We start from the raw sequence: 24,709 nt of genomic DNA, 5'->3' as shown, positions 1-24,709 counted from the left end.
CAGGTAGCAGTGATGTAACACGGCAGGGCTAGGGTAGGTGCGTGTTTGGAGGAAGCGTAAGGTTACAGCCTCATTCCTGTTTAATTTATCGTGCGGTGGCGGAAATGTGTGTCTCTCGAGTCTGTAGTGTTCGATGAGGTCTCTCAACGTGGTCAGGTGATCCCCTCATGCCCATTGTGATTCTTGTTGCTGCATTTCTGTCGTAGAGAAGGGAACGTTTAAGGTGGTAAGAGAGAGCAGGAATGCACAAATGTTACGAGGGAGGAGTTCTGCGCAGTTATTTCAATTGATGAGTCTCGCACATGCGATGTCCTTGGTATCAAAAAGGCTGATTCCTAAAAACAAAGAAAAGCGACTTAGTGAAATCGCGTTGTAAAGCACCAGCATGAAAAGCGATTGCCTTGTCGGGAGCTAACATTCCGTAGTGGGCACTAGGCAGGTAACAGTAGTCGCCTTGCTTTTGCTAGCGTCTGGTTAAAGTATTTATTTATAAATTTATCCCCTTAACAAATGTCTAAAATCCGCTCCATTCTCGGCCAACCCCACTGAGGGGGTATGTGCCATTGACTTCATGATCATCATCATCATCCGGGCCTCACTTTTACGTCCTACAGCCGTGCCAGCATTCATGGGATGATTCAAGGTCAGGTTGTCTCCTGGGGCGTGAATTTAGGAGGCGACATCCTACAGCAGGCGTAGCTTTCTTGTGAAGTTAACAGATCTAGCTCGTTGGTACGTGATACTATGACATTATCAATGTACATGCTAAAAGAACGAGGACACCAACCAAGAAGGTGCTTCTAAGTGTTAACGCTGATTCGCACGCTGCGACTGAAGAGAAAAAAAGATATCGATGCGGTCACAGGGTTGTTTGGTGCACCTTCTATGTCCTTGTCTTTGGAGAACGATGATATTGTTGTTCCCTCCACGCGACTGCAGCCTTCTGAGACTTGCTACAATCACTAAAATTACAAAAATGTGAAATTTGACTTTTGGCCACTCCACACGTGATATTTTATTTCGCACTTCCGTTTATGGTGTTCGTACTGCTGTGGCACATCTAAAGTGTCCATTACCTATACTAGGATGAAGTACCTCAGTCGGCTGAATACTTAAAAGTATTTTGCTATATTCTGGGTTTACCGACCGGTAGTCACATCTATTTACGTGTTAGTCGGTTAGAGAAGACATGTAATGTTTCAAATGAAGATGGATTCAAGTGCGCAAATGCGTACGTTACCTGTTTAATCGTATTAATAGTTTGCCTCGCTTGAGATTTAAAAAAAATTACGCGTATATATAAAGCATGATAATATATATTCTAGCGATAAAGAATATTCGTGCGTGCCGAGCGCAATCAGTGGCAGCATTTTTCGCTTGACTCATTGGCTGTGCCCGACTAGGACATCTCGTCTGACTGCCTGATCCCCTATTCGCGTCTAACGCATTCCATGAAATAAAGCATAACTTATGCCTTCGCAAATCCCGGACTTTAGCAAGTGTAGGCAGAACTCAGCAACGCCAGCACTCAGTCCCTCTTAATTTCCCAGCGGTACGCACTCTTCTCACCCTAAGGATCCGGGAAGGCATGTGCATAGGTTTGTGCAAACTCGTTAAGCCAGTGTGCATGCCTTCTTGTGAATAAATAAACGCAGGTGTTCTTGTACATGACAGCTGCGTGCAGCAGCCACGCGGACGAAAGTCTAATTTGCGCAATTCCCAGGTGCTTTGTAGTAAGGAACTCATTTTCACCTAACACCCAGTCAAGAGACTTGTTTCTACTTTAGTTTTGATTAGTGTTTTAGCGCATAATCTACAGAAAAGGACACGGACGCGAACGCAACAAACGCTAACTTACAACTAACACTTCTGCGATATGTTCTGAATATATGCAGCAAAGCAGAGTGGAAGAAAAAAAAACTTATCACTTCATTATGCCAACATGTCTGCGTTACAAAGCACTTGTTACCAGTTGCCCTCTTGAAAACTTACTTCTATCCCAGATAACGGAACAAACCGTGAGCTGATGCACTTATAATCGTCACTCGTCACAACTGCAGCTTCCACAATCTCGCAAATGCAACAACTATCTTTGTCGCATTGTTGTCAAGAGACGGAGTACACCCACATTCACAATAGTGTAACACCAAGTGTCCCTGTCCTGCCTTTGTAAGGTCCCTCGTGTGCTCATTTAAGCGCGCGTCATATGCGTACTTATTATTTAAATTTTCAGTTACACGTGAAGCGGAAGGGCATGCTATTTTGCCCCTCCTTCTCCCCCGCACACACACACTTTTCAAAGCGGGCACTTTTGGCTGCACGCTGAAAAATTCAAAAAGCAGCTGAAGCTAAACATGTTTTTTTGTAAATGCATTAGTCACGTAAGTAATGGTTTTCTTTACTACGTATAACCTGCCCTGAGAGTAAGGATTGTCGTTCATGCCTCGTCGCGAAGAGCTGCAGAAAACGACGAACGGAGTGCACGATGCACGCTGGCATTGCGGAGAAGGTTGGCGCTAGGCAGATCCCGCCACCACAATTTTTATGTTGAGCTTCTAGCATCATGTCCGGTTTCTTGGGACCCTCTAATTTTATCTGAAAACATAAAATTGACTTACTACATTTACCCTAAGGGCGGGGGATTATATACTATAATCAGCCGCATGCAACCATGACGTACAGTAGGGCTTTAAGTTGTTGAATTACCCATACGAGAACTATTTATTATATATATATATATATATATATATATATATATATATATATATATATATCAAGAGGTTGCTGAGGTTCATTACGCAATCAACCCTCATTCTAATTATGTTTGGGGTTTGGGGAACGACCTTGAGGACGAGTTTGTGAACAAAAATTTTGGCGGCGGTTGTCCTGCGCGGACTTCCTGTTTTTTTTTTTTGCAAAGTTTTTCTTGTGCGCTTCACAAGCTAAGAAGAGCGCGACGCTGTACAACTTGGAAAGCTATTACAATACTATGTCAACACATCCTTGAATTTTTTGTATCCTAATGTGTTACTTCTGACGTCGTCTGGTCACGTTATATAAAGACTGTTTCAACATGAGAGTTACGCCAGTGCATGTTCCCTGCTAGATGAAAAAACAAGGTAGCGCTTTCATAATATGAGGAAATGGGGTCACATTTTGCGTGATATATATCGAAAGTTTGAACTGTGTCGGTTATTAGGTCCTTTGAAAGTGCATATTGAATACGTGCTTTCTCCTTTCTCATAATTTGCCTTATGTAGGGCATTTAGTTGGCTTTCCTGGTTTCCTCAGTGAGTAATGGTGTTTTTATGTCTTAAAAGGACGTCTTGTAGGGCGAGTTGGTCACAATTCATCTTGGGTACTAGGCGCGAACACAAACAGAAACGGGCTCTGTTCTGTCTCCTTTCTTGATTCTGTGTGTGTTTGCGCCTAGTATCCAAGCTGTTTATGTGTCGTTGAAGTAGGAATTGTGTTCTAAGTGATGAGCGATAAATGTAAAACTTGTGTTGTTTCGTTGCAGCGTTTGTATAAAGGGACTTACTCAAGCGTTCCAACGTGTTTTACTGCCATTAATCTAACTGTTTCCCAGACTACCAAACATTGCGAGGTGCGAAGTTAAAATTCCGCGAAAATAGGGGTAATGTTTATTGTAATCCGATGCGAAATTCTCACATACTCGTCTTATATGTAACGATCTAAATGAATACGGAACTCTCTTGTTGCCCCCTATTTGTGGTCGTCATACAAGGCTCGCAGTTTGAACCTCCTCTATGTTCGGTGAACTAAACAAGGCATCTTGTTTATATTTGGACAAAATTATGTGCACGGTATAGGTGATGCCCATTTTGAGAATAGATTACGTAGTGTTATACCCCTGGCCTGGCATAATTAAAATTACAACCGAAGTCATCATTTGCTAACATAAGGGTAAACGCTACGCCATGTTTGTCTGCGATGTTAAATCCTTGTTTACTAAGTACAGCTTCTGCAAAAAAAATAGAAATGCAAAACATCTTAAGCGAGCGCTTCAAACTGCTGTTATCAGCTACGTTTCCCGCATTCCCAAGAAAAGAATCCTTGTGGAAAACTTTATACTGTCAGGTAGTTGTGCTGATCAAGAAGGCAGCGAAACTTTGATTGACGAAACTAACGCTTTATTGGGCGAACTTGAGCTCTAAAAGCAGGCTACACTCAAAGAACAATGACAGCGGCGAACACAGTCGGTGATCGTCCAAAATCTGATAAGCAGGTCAAGCGCTTCGGCTTTTATGCATAAGTCATCGAAGGTTCCAGAGTAACCGCTGGGACCCGCGTGTTTTCCAGAAAGTTCTACACAATTCGCGTTGCGGGACGAAATCAGATTACATCAGTCCCGGTGACAACAGACAGCGGATAGAACCATCGATACTTTCGAAAAACTTCCGATACATGCAAGCGCGTCCTGCGCTGTGTAATAGCATCCGTTAGGTAATGAATCGCGGTCACCCGATGAACATAAACACGTACACGTGTCAATATTCCCTCTACAAAAAAGAGAGGTGAGGCGTGGTGACAGGACACAAGAGGTGAGAAGTGGACAACAGGAACGCCGACTATCAACTGAAGGGAGCACTGACGCGAAAAAAGAAAGAAGACACACAACACACAACTTCGCATAATGAATCCTTACCAACTAGCTCAGCTTTCTGTCGTTCTAATCAATATCCCCCTCTCTAAGGGCATCGCCCCGATGCTACATACACGAGAGCGAAACACAGGACACATTTTAAACGAAAATAAAAAAATTACAAAAAGAAACAAAGTCCAAAGTAACAGAGTCCTTAAAAGAAATTCCGAAGGTCAGCTACGCAAAGTCCCAAAGTTCATTAGCGCAGGCAGAATGGCTTAAAGTGCATCACGTGGACAATTTCAGGTCGTGAGCGGCGCCGCTGTGAGAGCGAAATGCCGTCTGGTACGACCTCTTAGTCGAGTGCGCCAATGCGTCGGATGATCTTGTAGGGTCCGAAATAGCGGCGTAAAAGCTTCTCGCTAAGTCCTCGTCAGAGTATTGGAGTTCAAACCCAAACGTGGTCGCCGGGTTGGTACTCGACGTAGCGTCGTCGAAGGTTGAAGTGTCGTCTGTCGGTGCTCTGGTAGTTCTTGATGCGCAGGCAGGCGAGCTGTCGGGTGGCTTCGGCGTGCTGGAGATAGTTGGTGACGTCAAGATTCTCTTTGTCGGTGACGTGTGGCAGCATGGCGTCGAGAGTCGTCGTCGCGTTCCTTACGTAAACCAGCTTGAACGGCGTGATCTGTGTTGTTTCTTGCACCGCTGTGTTGTAAGCCAAGGCTACGTACGGCGGGACCGCGTCCCAGGTCTTGCGTTTGACGTCGACGTACGTTTCTGCCGTGTCCGCGTGGTTCTTACTCAGGCGCTCCGTAATACCGTTCGTCTTCGGGCGGTAGGCAGTCGTCCTCCTGTGGATTGTCTGGCTGTATTGCAGAATGGCTTGGTTGAGCTCTGCTGTAAGTGCCCTTCCTCTGCCGGTGATGAGGACTTCTAGGGCGTCATGTCACAGCATAATGATCTCGACGCAGAATTTCGCTATTTCTGCTGCGCTGGCTTTTGGTGGAGCTTTAGTTTCAGCGAGGCGGGTGAGGTAGTCCGTCGCCACGGCGATCCATTTATTTCTGGTTGTTGACGACGGGAAGAGCCCCAACAAGTCCATCCCGATCTCCTGAAATGGTCGGCAAGGAGGCTCAATCGGCTGTAGTAATCCCGCTGGCCTTGTCGGTGGTGTCTTGCATCGCTGACATTCTCGGCATGTCTTGACGTAACGGGCGACGTCGGAGGTCAGGCGCGGCCAGTTACACTTTTCCTATATTCTCAATAGCGTCCGGGAGAATGCTAGGTGCCCAGGGGTTGGATCGTCATGCAGTGCGTGTAGTACTTCTGGACACAGCGCTGAGGGAACAATAAGAAGGTAGTTGCCGCGGACTGGCAAGAAGTTCTTCTTTAGTTGTAGGTTGTTTTGAAGCGAGAACGAAGACAATCCTCGCTATAATGCCCTAGGGGCAACGTCGGTCCACCCTTCCAAATACTCGACGAGGCTTTTTAGCTCCGGGTCTGCTCGTTGCTGCTCAGCGAAGTCCACCCTGCTTATCATTCAAAAGAACTCGTCGTCATTCTCGTCATCTTGCAGCGGCGGGTAAATGGGGGCGCGTGATAAGCATTCGGCATCATAGGGTTTTCGTCTGGTGTTGTAGGTTACAGTGATGTCGAATTCTTGTAGTCTGAGGCTCCACCGCGACAGCCGTCCTGGAGGACCTTTAAGTTTGCTAGCCAACACAACACGCCATGGTCGCTGACGGCTTTGAATAGCCTGCATATAGATAAGGGCGAATTGTTGCTGTATCCCAAACGATGGCGAGGCATTCCTTTTTGGTCGTAGAATAATTGCCTTCTGCTTTCGACAGCGACCGGCTAGCGTAAGCTATCACCCTTTCAAGTCCGTCTTTCCTCTTGACTAGGACGGCACCGAGGCCTAGGCTACAGTCGTCAATTGTGGATTTCGGTATCGGTGACCTCGTCGATGTGCGCAAGTGCCGGCGGCGACTGCATGCCTCGTTTGAGTTCTTGAAATGCGGCGGCCTGCAGCGTTGCCCACTTGAAGTCGACATCACATTTAGTTAACGCGTCGGCGGCTCAGCGATGCATGAAGAGTCCCTGACAAAAAGCCTGTAGTAGGCACACATGCGAAGGAATCTACGCGCTGCCTTCTTATCGATGGGCTGCGGAAAATTTGCGATGGCAGCTGTCTTCTGAGGGTTGGGGCGGACTCCAGTTTTGCTCATGACGCGGACAAGGAACAGCACCTCATCCTAAGCGAAACGGCACTTTTCCGGCTTGAGACTAAGCCCTGATGACTTGATGGCTTCTAGTACTCTCGCAAGCCGCCTCAGGTGATCGTCGAAATTTTCGGCGAAGGCGACGACGTCATCCAAGTAAACAAGATAGGTTCGCCACTTCAAGATTGCCAGACAGGTTTTCCAGATAGGTTTGCGTTTAGATATGCACTGGTGATGTCGTATCTAGTGAGCCTGTCCCGTTCTGCGCGAAGAGTGTTCGCTATCGTGCGAAAGGCGTTGCCCTGTTTGGTGCGGCGGGTCATGTCTCTTGCCGTCCGGAGCGCCGTCTCGTTTAGGTTCGGGAGCCCGTCGCCTTCCGTGGTCACGTGCGCGGGGATCCATACGTTCCTCGAGCTCACGGTTTTGTATCTGCCCGTTTTGGCCAGCTGGCTAGGGCTTCCTTCGAAATTCTACCTTTGGCGTAGTTATTTACTTCCGTTTGCGAGTCGCTTAGTACAACTTCGCATTACTGATCTGTGAGGGCCAGCGCAATTGCCACTACCTCCGCTATTTTCGGGTGTTTGGTCTATACGCTGCTTTCTATTCTGATTTTGGAGTCTGTGTCAAGAAATACGGAGGTGTATTTATGGTCGTTATGATATTCGGCTGTGTCGACAAACCACGCGTTCTCTCCCTGCCGAGTGAACGGAGCAGAGCCTCGGCTATTGCCTTCTTCCTCGGTTGTAATTGGCGTGCACGTTTCTTCGTATGTTTGCCACCATAAAGGTGCCTCCAATTATGATTTGGATTTGCATTTTCTGGCCGTGCTGACTGTGATACGTTATGCCGAGCTTGTTCATAATGTGCCTTCCCGGCATGGTGATCGACAGGCGTTCGAGCTGCGAGATTCATTGTGCTTCGGCTATTTCTTCCAGGGTGTTTTGTATGCCCAGCTAGGCCAGGAGTTCGGTACTCGTCGATTCCGGGAGGCCCAGGGCTATCTTGTAGGTTTTTCTGATGAGCGTGTTCATCTTGTTCTTTTCCTCGACGTAGCAGTTGTCGTAGGCGGCCACGTAGGGCAATGTGGCTGACAACGAAGGAGTGGATCAGTCGAATGACGTTTCCTTCCTTCATGCCCGCATGTCTGTTGGTTATCCTCTTTATGAGTCTCGTAGAGCTGGTGACTTTGCCTCCTATATTCCTCACGGTTTGAACGTTAGCTCCGTTGGCCGCAAAGATCATTCCGAGGATTTTAATCTTGTTAATTTTGGGAATTGCGTTGCCGCCTTAGGTGTACAGGCCAATTTCCTCCTACTCCCGGGAGCCCGTGACTTTGCCTCCTATATTCCTCACGGTTTGAACGTTAGCTCCGTTGGCCGCAAAGATCATTCCGAGGATTTTAATCTTGTTAATTTTGGGAATTGCGTTGCCGCCTTAGGTGTACAGGCCAATTTCCTCCTACTCCCGGGAGCCCGTGTGGCGCTTTGGTGACATGCCTCTGCACGTGGGCCGGTAAAGGAGTAGTTCAGACTTGCTCGGGGAGAATTTGAGTCCCGTTCATTGAAGATATTCTTCGACTTTGTGATGGCCGTTTGTAGTACGTTCTCAATTTGACCGTCACTGCCGCGGTTGCCCAGGTTGTTATATCATCTAAGTATATAGTGCGGTAGATTCCTTCTATTTCCCGTAGTTTGCTGGGGGGCGCTCATTTGACCAAGTTGAAAAGGAGCGGAGATATAACAGAGCCCTGGGGTGTGCCTGCCCTTCCCAGGGTCCTTTCTTCGGACACGAGGTCGCCAATCATCAGGGTGGCTTTGAGATCGTTCAGAAATTCCCTCAAGTAGTTTTAGGACCTTTCCTCCAGCTTCAGAATGGACACTTGTTTCAGGATAGACTCGTCAGCGACATTGTCGAACGCTTTCTCCAGGTCTGGTCCTAGAATGACTCTGGTATTTCTTGTCTGGTCGTCAACCATCTGGTTCTTCCGTTGTAGCATCAGGTCCTGCATGGACAGGCGGGACCGGGAGCCTATGATGATGTGGGGGTAGGCCTCCGTCTCTTCTATATGGCTGTTGATACGGTTCAGGAAAGCGTCTTCCAAGACCTTACCCACAAACGACGTGAGAGAGATTGGGCGTAGGTTCTCCAAGCTTGGCGGCTTTCCGGGCTTGGTTGTGAGGACTGCCTTGGACCTCTTCCACTGCTCCAGGATGCGGCATTCTATAAACACTTGTTCATATAGGCTGTGAGTTTGGTGACAGATCTGTAATGCAGGTTTCTCAGCGTTTTGTTGTTAACCCTGGCCGGACCTAGGATTAGGACTGCCAGTGTACCCGCCGTGCTCGACTGTCGGTCGTTGCGGAAGGTACTTGTCGCAGAGTTTCATGACGATTTGCTTTTCGCTGGCCGCCCCTTCCTCTTTCTGCAGAAGTCTCTGCATGTCAGTTCTTTGCTTGGATTTGCTTTGGGTATCGCCCTGCAGATGCCTCAGCAGACGCCACGTTCTTCCGTTGTGGAGTTGGCCATCCGCGGCGTTGCAGAGTTCGTCCCACCGTTGCTTGCTCAAGGTCTTACAGTGCCCTTCGGCTTATTTGTTCAATTTGGCTATCTTTTTCCTCAGCCTCCGATTGAGCCACTGGCGTTGCCATCGGATTTGTGTGTATTTCTTGGCTTCCCAAAGCTGGGCGAGGTGACTGTTTATTTTCTCCGTCAGGATTTCAGGAGTGATGGTTTGCGTGGCCTCCCCTATATCTCTCGTCAGGTCCGCAAACCGTGTGTCAATGTGGTCGATCGCCTCGTCGTCTAGCCTGACGTTCCGGTGCTTGCGGAACTTGTCACAGTCTGCGCATTAGAAGCTTTTGACCACGGGGGAGGGGGTTCCCGCTCGGGGGATCATAATCTCGATGATGATGTGGTCGCTTCTTAGGTCTTCCAGGGTGTTTCTCCAGGTAGCCCTCTCGATGATTTTACCATTGTTAAGTCTGGTGTAGTATCTCTCGCAACCTAATTGTCCATTCGCGTTGGCTAGCTTGGATCCGTGATGAGCGTGTACTCCAAGTCTTGCGAGTCCTGCCATAACTGTTTGTCCTTAGTTGTGGTGTGGCTGTATCCCCAGGTATGGCACCGAGCGCTGAAGTCTCCACCCACTATTAACGGGTTCAGGCCGGTGAGCTCCGCCGCGTTTCGAAGCAGGGATAGAAAACGCTGCCGTTTTTTTGGAAGGGTTACTGCATACGTTGAGTAGAAAGATGCTATTCTTTTGCATTCTCTTAGGAATAATCTCTACCATCAAATTCTCGGCCTGCGGGCTTTTAATCCCATGTTCTGTGGGTACTACGCCCTTTCTGATTAGTGTGGCGATGCCTCTATCTTTATGGAATTCAGGGACGAGGGCGCATTAGCCAAGGAAGTTGGCCGATGCACCCACGGTTTCTTGCAGCATTATCAGATCAGGATGGGTTGGATGTTTCTTACGTATTGTTGTGAGACAGGTTGTTTTCCTGGCTATAGCTCTGCAGTTCCATTGCCAGACCAATAGCTCCTTATCGTGCCTGGCCATCCTGGAGTCTTAAATTTGGAACTGTTGAGAAACTGGGGCGGCGCGGGGGGGGCGGGAATTGTTTCATCATGGGAACATCTGGCGTTAGGACCGGATTTATATCATGAGTTGCCGCGTTCGGCTGTGGTCATAGCGACAAGGACGGCGCCCACATCGCAAATTCCTCGAGTTTACCACCCTGGTTTTGAGGACGGATATGACCGAAGACAGATTTCCCATTGCGTTTTGCAGTTCGGTAAGAATGGCTTTCATTTCCGATCTCGTCTGTTCGGCGCGGCTGGTGTATTGGCGTTGCACGGCTCGCTTTTTCACGGGAGGGGTTGCCTTGTCCTGTTCCTCGCCATTGCTGCTCGGAGCAGGTGTGCTTACGGGAGTGGGTCTAGGGGGTTGCGCGGGAGGCGCGACCTTTCACAGTTCGCGTACCTCTTCGGTTAGCTGTTGTACTAGGCTACTGAGCATCGCATTCTAGCGTTTCATTTCGGCAATAATCTCATAGTCTATGCTATTGGTGATTCGCGGTTCTGAGGCAGTTACCGGGGAGACCCCGCCCTGGGGCTCGCCCTTGAACGATTCAGCCCAGCTCACCTTGCTCAGCCCAGCTCACCCAGTGCCTTGGTGGCGTCGGCTGAATCTCGATCTGGCTCGGCCCAGTCTCAGAGTGCGACTGCGGCGTCTGCTCCTCGACCGGCTCTGCTCGCGGAATCGAGGGGCCGTGGTTGCCGTCGTCGATCTGGACCTGACCGGGCCTCTGGATCTGGACATTGGCTTTCGCAGGGTGGGGGGTCGCCCTCCTCCGGATTCTTTGAACGCCTCGAGTTCTTCCGCTTCCGCTCTTTTCCTTTTCCATCTTCGTTTTGTGACGATATACAGAGTCGCGGACTTTGCGCGGCAGCACTTGTCTGCCGTGGGGTGTTGCCCTCCACATAGGCGACGCTTTGGGGTGCACTGGTGATTGGGGTCTGGGTTCTTGGCGCTGCAGTCCCTGCAGATCTTGTCCTGGGGATTTGGGAAGACGTCCATATGGTGGCCCAGTCAACCGCATTGGTGAAAGATATCGACCTGCTTCCTGTACAGTGAACAGCGAAGCACAGTGCCTCCGTACCTGATGAGGATAGGTAGTTTCAAGCCTTTGAAGACGATGATGAGTGAGGTATTGTTGCTAAGACGTTTGGCTGCTAGGTATGTCGGGCTCCTGTAGTTGACGATCTTGGAGGAAATGGTCCTGGCGTCTTCTTCTAGGGTTATGCCTCGGATGATCCCCTTGGCCGTATATACGGGTGCAGTTTCATAAGCGTTGACCGCGTTTTGGCAGTCGCCGATTCCGATGGCCTCTAGCTTCTCGTATTTTTCTGCGTTGGTGCCACTGGGTGTGCTGATAACTACGATGCTTTGATCGGTGTTGGAGCCGACAGTACCTTCAGTGGCGTCTTGATCAGACACTCCTACAGCCCGGTATATGGCTGACGCAATCCTGATTGCGGCAATCGTTGCGGTGTTGAGGCCACCCTTGGGTCTAACGACGATCTTGAAGTCGTTCCTCGGGAGGGCCGGCATTCTGCTGGCCTTGAGTACTTGTTGTTTTGCGTTCCGCGGGCGTCGCGGCGGTTGTTGACCATCTCCCTCGTGAGTGCGGGAGTAGGCTTCATTCTTCATTCTTCATTCTTCAGTCTCTCGATGTGCTGTGGTCGGACCGTGTTTTGGAGCCGATCATGCACCAGCCGGCATCTCCATAAAATATTTCGGCGGACATCTTCTCTCCTACGACCTGGACCTCCATGCCTGGCGAAAAATTGGTGCGTAGGGCTTGGGTATTGTTCGGCCTGGTGGACGGTAGCACGCCTAGACTTTGCTCCAGGCGCGCGCCGCGTCTTAACGAGGCGTCAGCGAGGCTCGCACGAAAATGTTTCGTAAAGCAGCGAAAAATCGTTTCCCTCCTTGAAACGTTATACGTGCAGGCTCCTGGGAGCGTGCTGCATCATAATATAGTTGAGCTAGAAAAATAGGGTTGTGGCTCACCTCTCTAGTTAGAAGCCTTGCAAATAATTAGTGAACCCCGTGTTTTACCTATTTTGATGCGTCAAAAGACGTTCGTAGTTGTTTTCTGCAATGCCCTCCGTGAACTAACCAACGCAGCTTGATTCTATTTGGCCAAAATAAGGTGCGCGTTGAGGGCAATGTGTGCGCTAAGTTCAAAGTGAGCGGACAATTTACGACAATTGCAGGAAATTACGTATGGAAGTGATTCGCAGCTTTATGAATGTGTTTGCGGAGAAAGCAGACTTTATCTCGCTGCTCGAGGAAATTCTGGGAATGAAACCGAGATTAAATAGTGCAAACATGTGGGGGGGGAGGGGGTGGGGCTTGCTATGCGATCAGCTGTGGGTTATTTAGTGTATTAAAGTGGAAATTTGGCCAACTTGGTAAACATTCATAATGGGAACAGCGCGAACAAGACGATGACGGAGTGAACAGACTCAGGACGAGCGCTATCCTGTGTCATTTCACTCCTTCGTCGTCTTGTTCGCTCTGTTCCTATTATGAGTGGTTAACTTAGAAGGGTGATGGTTTGGGCTAGTTGGTGTCCCATTTTAGACAGTGTGGCACAGCGCCAAGCGGGACAGGGGACGCATGAACGAACATGAAAAGTGCTTGTCCCCCTTTGTTCCTCCGTCCCTTGTCCCATTTCGCGCTGTGCCACACAGTCTAAGACTGCTTGATGCTCTCGTGAAATAGACATGTGTTGCTAAATTACTTGCTCTCAAAAAGTTATATTAAAGAGTTCTCGAAATCGTTACATGCGGGTAAGGTTTCAAACAAAACTGTGATACAAGAGCAGCCTTTGAAGGAGAAATTACAGCAAACAAAGATATTTCGTCGACTAGTCCAAATAAAAAGGCTCGCCGGAAATTAGTTCATAATTCTGCAAGGTCGCAAACATCTGCTTACACTTCCTTCTTTTCTTTCTTATGAATATTATAAGTGCTTTGTGTTAACTGTAGATCGCTGCGTATAAGCTTTGCAGTCCTATTGCGTTAACAATCGATAAATTTGTGCTGTACACTTACGTACCAAAATTTATGGTGTTGAATCATTAATGTTATAAGAAATGTATATCTTTATACGCGCTGTACTGCTGCTACTGTGCGGTGTCAGGGAGTTATGAGAGGCACTAATTGCCTCTTGTTACTGTATCATTTTGAGATGTTATATTAAAGTGAAAGCTTTACTGGCTGCGAACTTGCGATTTCGCCGTGCCCATGCTCCCAGGAGGCACATGACGTGGCACCGCGTTCCTCGTCACACCGCTTTCTTGGTGGTTGCGTTCGCCTCCGCTCGCTTCTCCAGCGGCGTCGCATGCCTGATAACATGTCGGAGGATCGAAAAGGAGAGCTCGCGTGCGCCGCAACCACAGTTGAGGCGGCACTATGGACGGCGACAATTCTGATAAGCAGGATGAGGCCTGGAATCAACGTCGGAACGAGATGAAGAGTAAATGAATCGCCCAGGAAGCAGACGAACAGCGCGCCGAACGACTGGCTAAACGCCGCAACATAGCTAGACAAACAGACTAACCTGGACTTGCTATCAAGATTAACCAAGGCTAACGATGCTATCTATGCCTTAGCTTTCGCTACGTATATCCTGGCGTAGCCGAGCTAAGCCACTGCCAATATTTCTTTTATTTACAGGAAACTAAGGATCCTCTAGCAGGCATGTTTTGATGATACTGGCAGTAATGCACTTCACATGTAAACGAGCGATACGAAATTAGAGAGATAGCTTATTAGCACAGATAGTTTGCGTTTTGCGGGAAACAGACAAAAGCAAAAACAGTGCCACAAGAAAGAAAGTCGTTTCTAGTATTATAGATGAAAGGGAGGCTTCATCTCAGGAAAAGCTATAAGATTATTTCCCTCAAAGGCCAGCTCAACGTTTAAAAGGTGTTTTTACGAACGTTATTAACACTCTTGTTAAAATTGATGCGTTCTAAATAGGTATGCCTGGCGGTAGTGTTCGTCTTCATCGGCAGACTGACATATTTGGTACTCTGCGCGGTGTAAGCGCCTCTTACCCCTAGCCCACCCGAATAAAAAGCATCGTTCTCCTGCATTCGACCTGCTTGGTTTATGGTCAATGTCTCGTCCGTTCACGCGTTGGTATGGAAGACCTAGCCTCGATCCTCGTATTATGAACTCCAGCTACTGTGTGGCCAGATTTTAAAATTACATATTCAACCGTTTGAATACATTTAACTATACTTATCTTACCTAAAGAAATCTCAAAATACGAATGCATGAACTCAGGAGATCGGCGAGAATAGCAGATGCCTAGGTTCTCTCAAACAGAGGCGTTAGAATATTTCGCCAAAAGGGAACAAACTATAATATTGCAGGTAATAACTTGCCGTACTTCAGGTTTGTAAAATATTGTTTCGCACACTTGACTGCTGGTTGTTTCATCACTTTACGTTTGGCGAACTCGTGCCCGACAAAAGTAAAGCTACAGTATCGCTACGACGTCCGCAGTCTTTTGGCAAGGCTTCCGCACCTCTTCTTCCCCCGTGTCCCGCGCTGATGAGACGTTGCTCCGTCGGCACGTGCCTTGCGAGCACGTGTCGCGCGCTTCACTGCCGCTACCTTTCGCAGGTATCTTTCGCATTTTGTGTCCTCCTTCCAAGAGTGCATCGTCCCGACGCTCATACAGACGGCGATGGTTTCTAGGCTGTCATTCGCAATGCTTGTAGGCTGAAGCAGTTATTGTCTGTCTAATCGTGTGGTTCCGTTCGGACGACATGAACGATTTCCATTCGATGCCGCCGTCGTGATGAGGTTACCTCGCGCGGTGCGAACTTGTGGCCCTTCCCAAGGAGTCAGCAATTTTCTCAGCTTCCTGACAAGCTCACTGCTTATGGCCGAGTAATCTCCACCTGTATCCACTAATGCATTCACTTCGAAACCGTCAACAAACACACGTAAATCGGAAGCAACGTCGCTCTTACGGTGCCGGTTTCTGAGTACGTCATCGTCGTTCGGAGTCATCGATGGAGGCTCTTTTCGCATCGGCAGCGGCCTTACCTACCGAGGTCACTCAATCTAGTTTTCCCGACATGGGCTCTGTGAACGGCGTCTTGGGGAGCATGACGACGGAAAGAGGCTCGGTGAACGATACAGTAACGGCGCTGCTAATCGAGGTTGGTGTTGCTGATTTGCGTATGGGAAGCTCATACGACTAGACAGGTGCTCTTCGATTTCAAATGGACGCTCACGATTGCGAGGGCAAGGTGCGTTCACCAGAAAACCACGAAGCGTGGTAATAGTGGCACATTATGTACAGGTGACCAGCCTCACCACAGCGGTAGTAAAGAGGTATTCGGTCAGCAGTGCGCCATACACCAGCCTTCCTAAATCTTCGCTCGAGTGGCGGCAGTGTCGAGGCATCGAGCTGTTCATAGAGAAAGTGGCTGCGACGTCAGCACGCCCGGCAGTTGGCCGCAACACATCGGCATACGACACGCTCAGCTGGCGAAGTAGTGGCGCTTGGGGCTACGCACTGGGCTGTAGTTCCCGAACTGCCTGTCGGACCTTTCGCGAAACACGTCTGCAAGCGAAGAGGGCGTTGGACGTTCTGGTCAAGCCGTAGGCTCTGAAGCTCTTCTCGCACTACAGCTCGCACTAGATCCCGTATGAGGTCCATGCTGTTTCCGAAGACGGCTGGAACTGAGTCCACAAAGGTGATGTTCAGTTCCCTGTTGTACATCCTTGATCGCTGTTGCAACGTACTTGCCATTGTTGTCGCCTCAGAACGAAACTCAGCGACGGTGCGCGGCGGGCTCCGAACCAGCCCTGCGAGCAGTTCCTGTTTTACGCCCCGCATCAGATGGCGTAGTTTCTTGTCCTTTGTCATGTTCGGATCAGCTCGGCAGAATAGGCGGGACGTGTCTTCTACATACACACTGGTAACAATTTCACACCCTTATGGGTGTAATGTGGGTGTATTTATCTTTTCACCCTTGTAAGCACCCTTAAAACACCCTTCTTTAACGAAAAATGGTGTTCAACGAGAAAACACCCTTGGAACACCCCAGACTTTCTAATTTACACCCTAATTATAAAGGAGTAAGTGAACAAGCTTACAGTATATGATAAATGAGCAATGCCAGTTAACGCGTTGTTATTGGCTATACATGAAACGCGCGCTACCAGCGCTTGAAACAGGTAGCTGGAATGATTTGATCGGGGCATCTAGGCAGCAGGGCACTGAATCCGAAATGCGGTCAAAAATGAAGTTTCCCACGAATGTTGATATCGAACGGATGACACTAACGCGCAGACTTTGCATAGCCAGATATCTGCAAAAGGCTTCATATGATCAATGGCAAAATATTTACAATTCTATCACTGAATACATAAAGGTGTGTAACCAGTTAGACTGGGAATTGGGAAGAGTGAGGGCGAACGGTAAATGGCTCACCAACTTACGGTTTGAAATGACATTGGCATACTCAGTAACGTTGCAGACTATTTGCAACAAACGTTTGAGGACCTTGGCGAAGAAAGTGTAAAAGTCTGATTGAGAGTTAGTATGCAGAAGAGAAAAGTAATGTTCCGCAGCCTGGCGAGAGAACGAATGTCATAGTCGGCAGTCAGCCTCTAGAACCTGCGCAGAAATACGCTTATTGAGGTTAATTACTCGCAGGGGCCTCTGATCAAGGAAATTACCAAAAATAATATATTAGCTGGAGAGCTTACGGCAGGCATTACTAAATCATGACTAGGGAGCTAACTGCTAATCATTGTTTCAACCGTTACTAACGTATGGGGCCGAAACTTGGAAGTTACCAAAGAAGCTTGGGAAGATGTTGAGGACCCCGTAACGAGTGATGGAATGAAAAGATATTAGGCATGACGATAATAGACTGGAAGACAGCGATGTGGATTAGAGAGCGAACGGGGATAGCTGATATTCTGGTTGCCATTAAGTGGAAGAAGTCGTGCTGGGCAGAAATTACAATGCGTAAGTGAAAGAACTGCTGGTCTACTGGAGTTGCAGAATGGATGCTAGGGAAGGGAAGCACAGTCGAGGACCGCAGAGAGTAATGTGGACGTGATGTAAAGGAAACTTGAAGACACGTGGAACCAGTTAGCACAAGACAGGGGTATTGGAGATCGCTGGAGAAGCTTTCGTCCTGCGATGGACGTCAAAATAAGCTGATGATGATGATGATGTGACGACATCCATGCCAGATTCGCGGCATGTCATTCATGTTATGTCATGCATGCGCGTCATGCACGTTCTGATAGCTCGATTTGCGTAGATAGTGGGGGGGGGGGGGGGGGTGGCGAGTAGCGGCGTAGTCAAGTGGGGCACGCCGGGCACTTGTAACGCTCACTAACAGTGCATTTTTTTGCTACTATGGCGATGGCCCCGCTCCTTCCCCCTCCACGGTCAATTGGGATCCCCCCCCTCACAAGAAACATTTTCTGGCTACGCCACTGTGGGGAGGGGGGTGTAAGATTGCTCTAGACCCCTCCCCCTAACTTGTCGACGGAAACGGGGGAGGGCAGCTGCCGCCGGGCCGCAAACCTTAGGCAGCCCAATTACCGGCTGCATTTCCTTTTGGACGTGAATACTGCTGTAATGTCATTACACTGTAGGATTCGTGGCGGTTCGAGGGCATGCGACAACAACAAAAAAAAGAACACATACAGCCATCAGCAAGTCTTAGCTTGAGCACATCTTTGGGAGCTGGGCAAGACTCTCATAAAAAGAAAAGCTTGGCACCCCTCTTACATGCATTGTCAACTCTGGGTCACCGCTGACTGCGCATTTACGATAAAAAAATCACACAGGAACTTCTCTGGGATTTGTCTGAGTATGCGTAAACGTTGTGACTTCCCCATCTACACGCATTCCATGTCGTTATCAATGTTACGAGACTTGATCCGACGTGTATAAGCGACAGCGCTGCGGCCACCCGAGCTGCTGTGGCCGGCGGCGCCAAGTGAATGGCGCAAACAAAGTACTGCAGGTGGCGGGGCCAGGTACGCTGGTGACGTTCCGTTAGTTTTGAGCCGTTATCGCTCTTTAGCACTTCTCATCCGCGTGAAACCATTATCAACCATTCTTCGGCGGCGGCTGCTTGTGACACGCCCGCGCAAACCGTATCTTGAAAGCGAACTGCAATGTGGACAGAGTGTGCCAACTGATAAAAAATTCACGCGCTGTGTTCTCACCGTTTACTTCCCCTTGAAAACAGACACGCGTACACCTATCTTGAAAGTGATCTGCGAAAAGCGCATAGTGCGGCATGAGCTGAGAGTTTCGTGACCGCAGTGTTCTCGCCGCTTCCGTCGCGTTGAAGCGAGAGCTAGCACGAAGGTGAATTCACTCGCTGCTGCGGGTTCTATTTTGAAAGAGATCGTGTTGTACGGACTGACGGACGGATAGTTTTTCTTGTTGGGTAAGTATAGATATGCTTACGTTATAAAAAATTGCACGATTCGCGAATTTCGCGATAACAACCAACACCAACCTACTCCCCCGCCCCCCACTGAGCGATGCCGCTTTGATCGCCGCCTCCCCACCACCGGGAAAAGGGACTCTACCCCTCTATCTCAGTTGAAGAAACGATGATGAAACGTTAACAACGACAAGAACGGCATTTCCTAAGTCTTATGGCCTCCGAGATTTGCACGCGAAGCTGGCACGCGCAAACCTGGGGATGCCATAATTGGCCGCTTAATAGCGTAAAAAGAGAAAAAGTAACGCCAAACGAAACAGTTAAAAAATCAAACAAAAAACTGATCTTAGCTATACTGTTTGGGGAAAAGAAATAAAAAGTTCGACAGCCGGAACACACGCCACTAAAGCCGCCACCGCCGGCATAACGCAGAACCAACAGCTGGCAACATTCATTCGCGCTTCATTGCTTCGTCCGCTTCGTGATCCGCTTCGTCTCCGCAACGAGAGCCGCCATCTTTTCGCGCCTGCCGTTTTGTCATAGTTTTGTTTTTCTGCAAGTCCGCGCACGCAGCTCATTGGTAGATGCACGGGTGCACGGCGTCGCATTGCGACCTGCGGCATTTTCTCGTGTTCGCGCAATCGGTGTGAAACATGTCGCATGTTATATATTTGATAGAAGCGCCTCACGTCGAAGTCAAGCCGCCATACGGGTGTATGGCTGTGTGCCCCGTTCTCAGAAGCGTCGACGGGTTTCCGGCATGCGGATTTCAGCTACGTGCAAATGCGTTTCGCCCTCCTATTGAGCTCTGGAGCAAAGCGTGTAATATTTCATGTGAAAGATGCAGTGGCCGTCATCATGGTGTGAATTTCGAGCGGCAAACGAGAACTGTGGCACTTAGAGCACACCGCGGCTGCTAAGTCAGCGTGGAAATTATTTTACGTTACCGTAATATGTTGCTGTCAGTCTAATCTGCGGCTTGTGGTCAGCAAGCCCATTGACTTTTGCTTGTGGCAGCGATAGGTATATAAATGGAAGCGGTAATAATTTTCTGGAGCAGAAAGTTGTTTCTCTTGATGTTTGGTCGTGTTCATGGCGTTATGAAAGCTAGAAAACATAACTGGCCTGATCGTGCTTACTTCCAACACCAAAGGGCGTAACATTGGCGCTGTATGTGTTTGTTTTCCATGCCGCGAGAAGCACTTTCATGCTTTTTTCGCATGAGAGTGGTAGCTGCTACATGCCGCCTGGGCAAAATACAATAAAAGCGATTTCCTCACTTTCATATGTATGCAATGTGACGTAACAAAATTTCCAGCGTTTTATTCGGAGCGTAAATGTCCAGTATAGTTTAGTAAGAAACTCAAATTCTATCTCAGCTTAGTAGGCGCGAAACAAGTGAAAGTCGCATTCCTTTTTGAATTGTTCGCCCAAACCGCACCGCCCGCAGATGCGTCATCGGGTATTGGACAGTATCTTCGCTACGTGAGTTGTTCTTTACACAAATATTTCCCGGTTAAGTATCCTGTTAATTTATGCCGATGCTCGTTCATCTTAATTTTAGGCGATTACTATCCCCGAGTACCGGGCGATGCCAAACTTGTTGTGAGGTGTAGCAAACGCGGGAAATTCAAAGTGGCGTGGCTGCAAGTTTCTGTTATTACGTTTCTTGCATTCAAAGCCAACAGACACAGTATCAATGATTTATTTCCATTTCTGCTGTACTTCATGAATCTAACGTGACAACTGTAGTTGCTCTTTAATGTTTTCCATTTACTGTGCATTCAGCTTGGCTGCCAGAAAATGCTTGAATTTTTTTCAGTATCCAAGTGACGAAATATTTCACTGACGGCCGTGTGTAAAACACGCAAGATGACAAAACTGATAGCAAAATGTTGAGATGTTTATAGAGTTTGGACTCGACTTTTGGTGAGGATGTCGATCGACCTTGGGCCTGGTGACAGCACACCCGACATGGCCAGAGTGCAGCCCATCAGTTGAGTGCCCCCCCCCCCCCCCCATGGACCAAAAGCATCGGAAAATGAAGCCGAGCCAGGTAGGGGCAATTTTTACTTTGGAACAGAATACTGACAGCTGCCTCTTTTTTAAAGATATAAATAAGATATTTACAAACCAGTCCTTTCTCTTTGTGCAGCCTACATAGAATTGTTTTTTGCTTGTTATACAGATCTTGAGAAAGCAGTTCTTAACCCTTTTTGCATGCACAAATAGATAAAGAGGAGTGTACATTCTGAAGAAATTATTGCACTGAAATGTGCGTTCGACACGCAATGAGATGCAAAATAACCAGCAAAGCGCTAAAAAAAAACAGGTTTGAAAGATGTTGTAACATCATAACCCGCGTTGGCATACGGATCTAAATATAGCAGCAACAGAGGTGCATGCAGAGAAGTGTTTGTAAATGTTTGCACGATATGGACATTGTTTAAAAAAATTGTTTTTATTTACTCGGAGCTTCTTGGTGCCATGGCAGTGCAGTAAAAGCTGAAAATGATGCCCCTGCTTCTAATAAAGCACCTTTAGATTTTAAAATTAAATTATGGGCTTTTTCATTCCAAAGTCACAACCTGAAGTTTTGGGAACCTGGCCTTCTTTAATGTACACCTGAATCTAAGTTCATAAGCGTTATTGCATTTTACCCCCATTGAAGGGCAGTTGCCATGGCCTAGATTGTAGCTGGGACCAGTATGACTGAGCAGCATCGCATCATAGTAACTGGGCTATAACACCAGGTGAGCATGAGAAATACTGCTTAGAACTACCAACTTCTTGGCTCACAAGCACTTTGGACTAAGTTAAAGGAGTATGGAGTACTGACAGCAACCGTTTATGTACCAATTTATTTTTAGCCTGACTCTATTTTAGGGTGCGAAGGTTCAAGTAGTCAAAACCAGCCTAAATTACAGAACCAGCTCAAAACACGCACCATGTATAGGTGGATTTGGACATAAAAATGGAGTCAATTCATGTCGCCGAAAATGGAGGTGGCAGTCAAACTAATTCATGCATTTTGCCTAAACCATAGTCAATAATACTTGATCAATTTCTAAAATATTCTATTGAAAATTTTTTTGAAGCATGAAAGAAGGAGCCAAATGGTGTTTTTTCGCATGAGTGGTTAGTTGCACGGCACTTTTTGCATGTATTCACACGCTTCTTTCAAGCTTGAAAAAAAATTGTATTGCACGTATTAAGCAGTAGAAGGCTGGATTGGGAATTTTTCAGGGTGCTCTACAATTTTGGCACTGACACTTTTGCTTTGAATATAATATTTGAGCAGCTAAATAATCGTTTATAACTAATTACCTAATTAGGAAAAATGCAAAAGTTTGTTTCACTTCCTCAAAACGATGGCAAATGACATTACCTTGGTTCTGTCCAGCTACGTGGCACTTGTACATATTTAAAGCTTGCACAACTCACATAGGTCACCTAGTAATTACAAGGCATATATAGAAGCGGCTAAGTTGTGTGAGCCAGCCATGTGTAGCGAATCATGAGAAAGCCAAGTTTCTTTGACTTAAGGGCACGATGAGATTTACATGCTTGACACGTTGTATCAGTGTGTTCTAGGCCTGTTCATAGTTTAGCTGCTACATAAACAATATTTCTCCTCATGTAAGCTCATATGCATCTTTCAAGTATATTGCCTCGTGTTTCCAAAATAAACCATCCTCGCGCTTCCTTCATTATGTCTTCATCTGTTGCTGTGCTAAATTTTTAACATGTAACTGCACGAATTTGCATCTAGTTTTCATATTTCCTCGTTGTTTGGTGGCTTTATTTCTGAACAAGTTGTTTTCTTTAAACCCTGTTGCACACAGCAGTACACAACATTGCTGTCTAGAATGGGAATTGTTATTTTTTTAGATTCACATTAATACACCTTGCATGGCTAATGTAAGGCTTTCTACGTAACACGGCCCTGCAATAATGTTTTATATTGCATTCCAGCATCATGCAAAAGCTGTTTGCTTGCCGGATGAGAATATGTATAAGTGTTGGAAGTAACAGAACTGGAAGAAGCCAGCAGATAATGAGGCCAAGGAAAGCATACAGTAACATGTGTTAAGTTTTTTTATATGATGTATAGAAATTATAAATTCAAGGTAAATGAAAGTGGATCCACCTGTGGGTGGTGAACGGACCCATAACGTTCACATTACGCATGTGCTATACTAACCACTGTGGTACTACGGCCGCGTTGGAGCGTCGACAATCTGAGGGGCCACTGTGGACGGTTGAATGCTGCCTTGGTAGCACAGTGGTTAATGCATCGCATGCCTAATGCGAATTCTGTAGGTTCGTTCTCCCCCCATAGCTGGTTGTTATTTTTGACCGCTTTCATTTCTCTTTATCACTTCTACATTTAAATAGAACATTACAAATCAGTTTCCACGTGCCTTCCCTGGCATCTTCCAGCTGTGATTAAGAAAAAATTTGAACCTCAGTATCGTTTCTTCTTGTTTGGAAGAACAGCAGCTTTATTTTAAAAATAATGAATTCACCTTATTTAGCATCTCAATGTGGCCTCAAATCTGATCACAGCATGTGTATTACTAAGTGAAGGTTTTGTTCAGAGGATCATATAGCATGGGACCTAATTTGTAGCCTTTGTGTACAGAGATATGACTTGTCTAATAAATAGGAGGATTTTAAGAAGCACTTCTAACATTGTCTGATCATGTGTTTAAAGAACTAATCTAGCATGATTTCAGGCATAACTGTTGCCCCTGAAAAATATTTGGATCATCTGCATTGGCATTGTTTTTAGAGAGCACCAATACTGCTTTGATTGTAGTAGCCTCGTGGAACATGAAGCATCGCTTCTGGCTGAGTCAAGGAAATATTATCTGCATATCTGAGGTGCATGTGCATATGCTCGAATGCTGTTTAAAGGCTGCTAATGAGAAAATTACTTCACTTGCCTTCCAGAGATTGTTTCTGTAGTCTATGCTACTCGATCATAGCCAATTTACCACAGTGAACTTTCATCACAGTTGGCTTTGCAATGTTTATGAAAAATACCACAATTGCCTACTAGACATGTGCCTGCACTAAAACTTGGAAAACATGACCAGTAAGGTTTATGGGACAGCAAAACTTGGTTTATTACTCCAGAACAAAATGCCAGGCACTTCGGTTATTTCTGCCATAGAGTTTCTTACAGTAATTACCAGAGGGAACTCTGGCGCTGCAGTCGTACCACCATGGGAATGATGCGAAGCACATGGATTTGTCAGAAATTCGTGCTTGTGGATCCCGACGTTCTTGTGGCTTCGTATATTATACGCTATATAAATCTTACTGTCGTAAATTTCAGCGCAGTCTATACTCTTCGAGGTGCAGAAGACGTCGCCAACACGCACAATTGCAATTAATTGCAATGATTGAGCTTGTCCAGGTGGCCAAATCGAAATGCGCCAAGCGTCTCAAGGCACTGGTATGCCCGCGATAAATTCATCAGGGCGTTGCACTCGCTTGTCGTTACATGCCTCCGTGGCTTATTGGTTTCAATATCAGACTTCTGTTCTAGAGTTCCTGTGTTTGAATCCTGTCGTAGGACGATCTTAATGTTCATTTATTTATTACAGAGTATATTGTTGAAAATGACTAGTTTACAAAGTCACAAAGCCGTTTGAAGCCAAACAGACGAAGTTTAGGCAAATTCATGTACTTCCCATAATTCCCATGCTGGTATAACCGTTCTTGTTTCATCTCCTGTAGATACTAGCGTCAGAGTTCCCTCTAGTAATTATTATATTAAACTCTATGATTTCTGCACCTCGCTCGTGCAGAAGCGGCACCACACCTGCTGCTAAACGTGCATTACCTTTCGGCCA

The sequence above is a fragment of the Dermacentor andersoni genome, chromosome 3 (assembly GCF_023375885.2).
Source record: "Dermacentor andersoni chromosome 3, qqDerAnde1_hic_scaffold, whole genome shotgun sequence".
Taxonomy (NCBI): Eukaryota; Metazoa; Arthropoda; class Arachnida; order Ixodida; family Ixodidae; genus Dermacentor; species Dermacentor andersoni.
Note: the sequence above shows the minus strand (reverse complement) of the source record.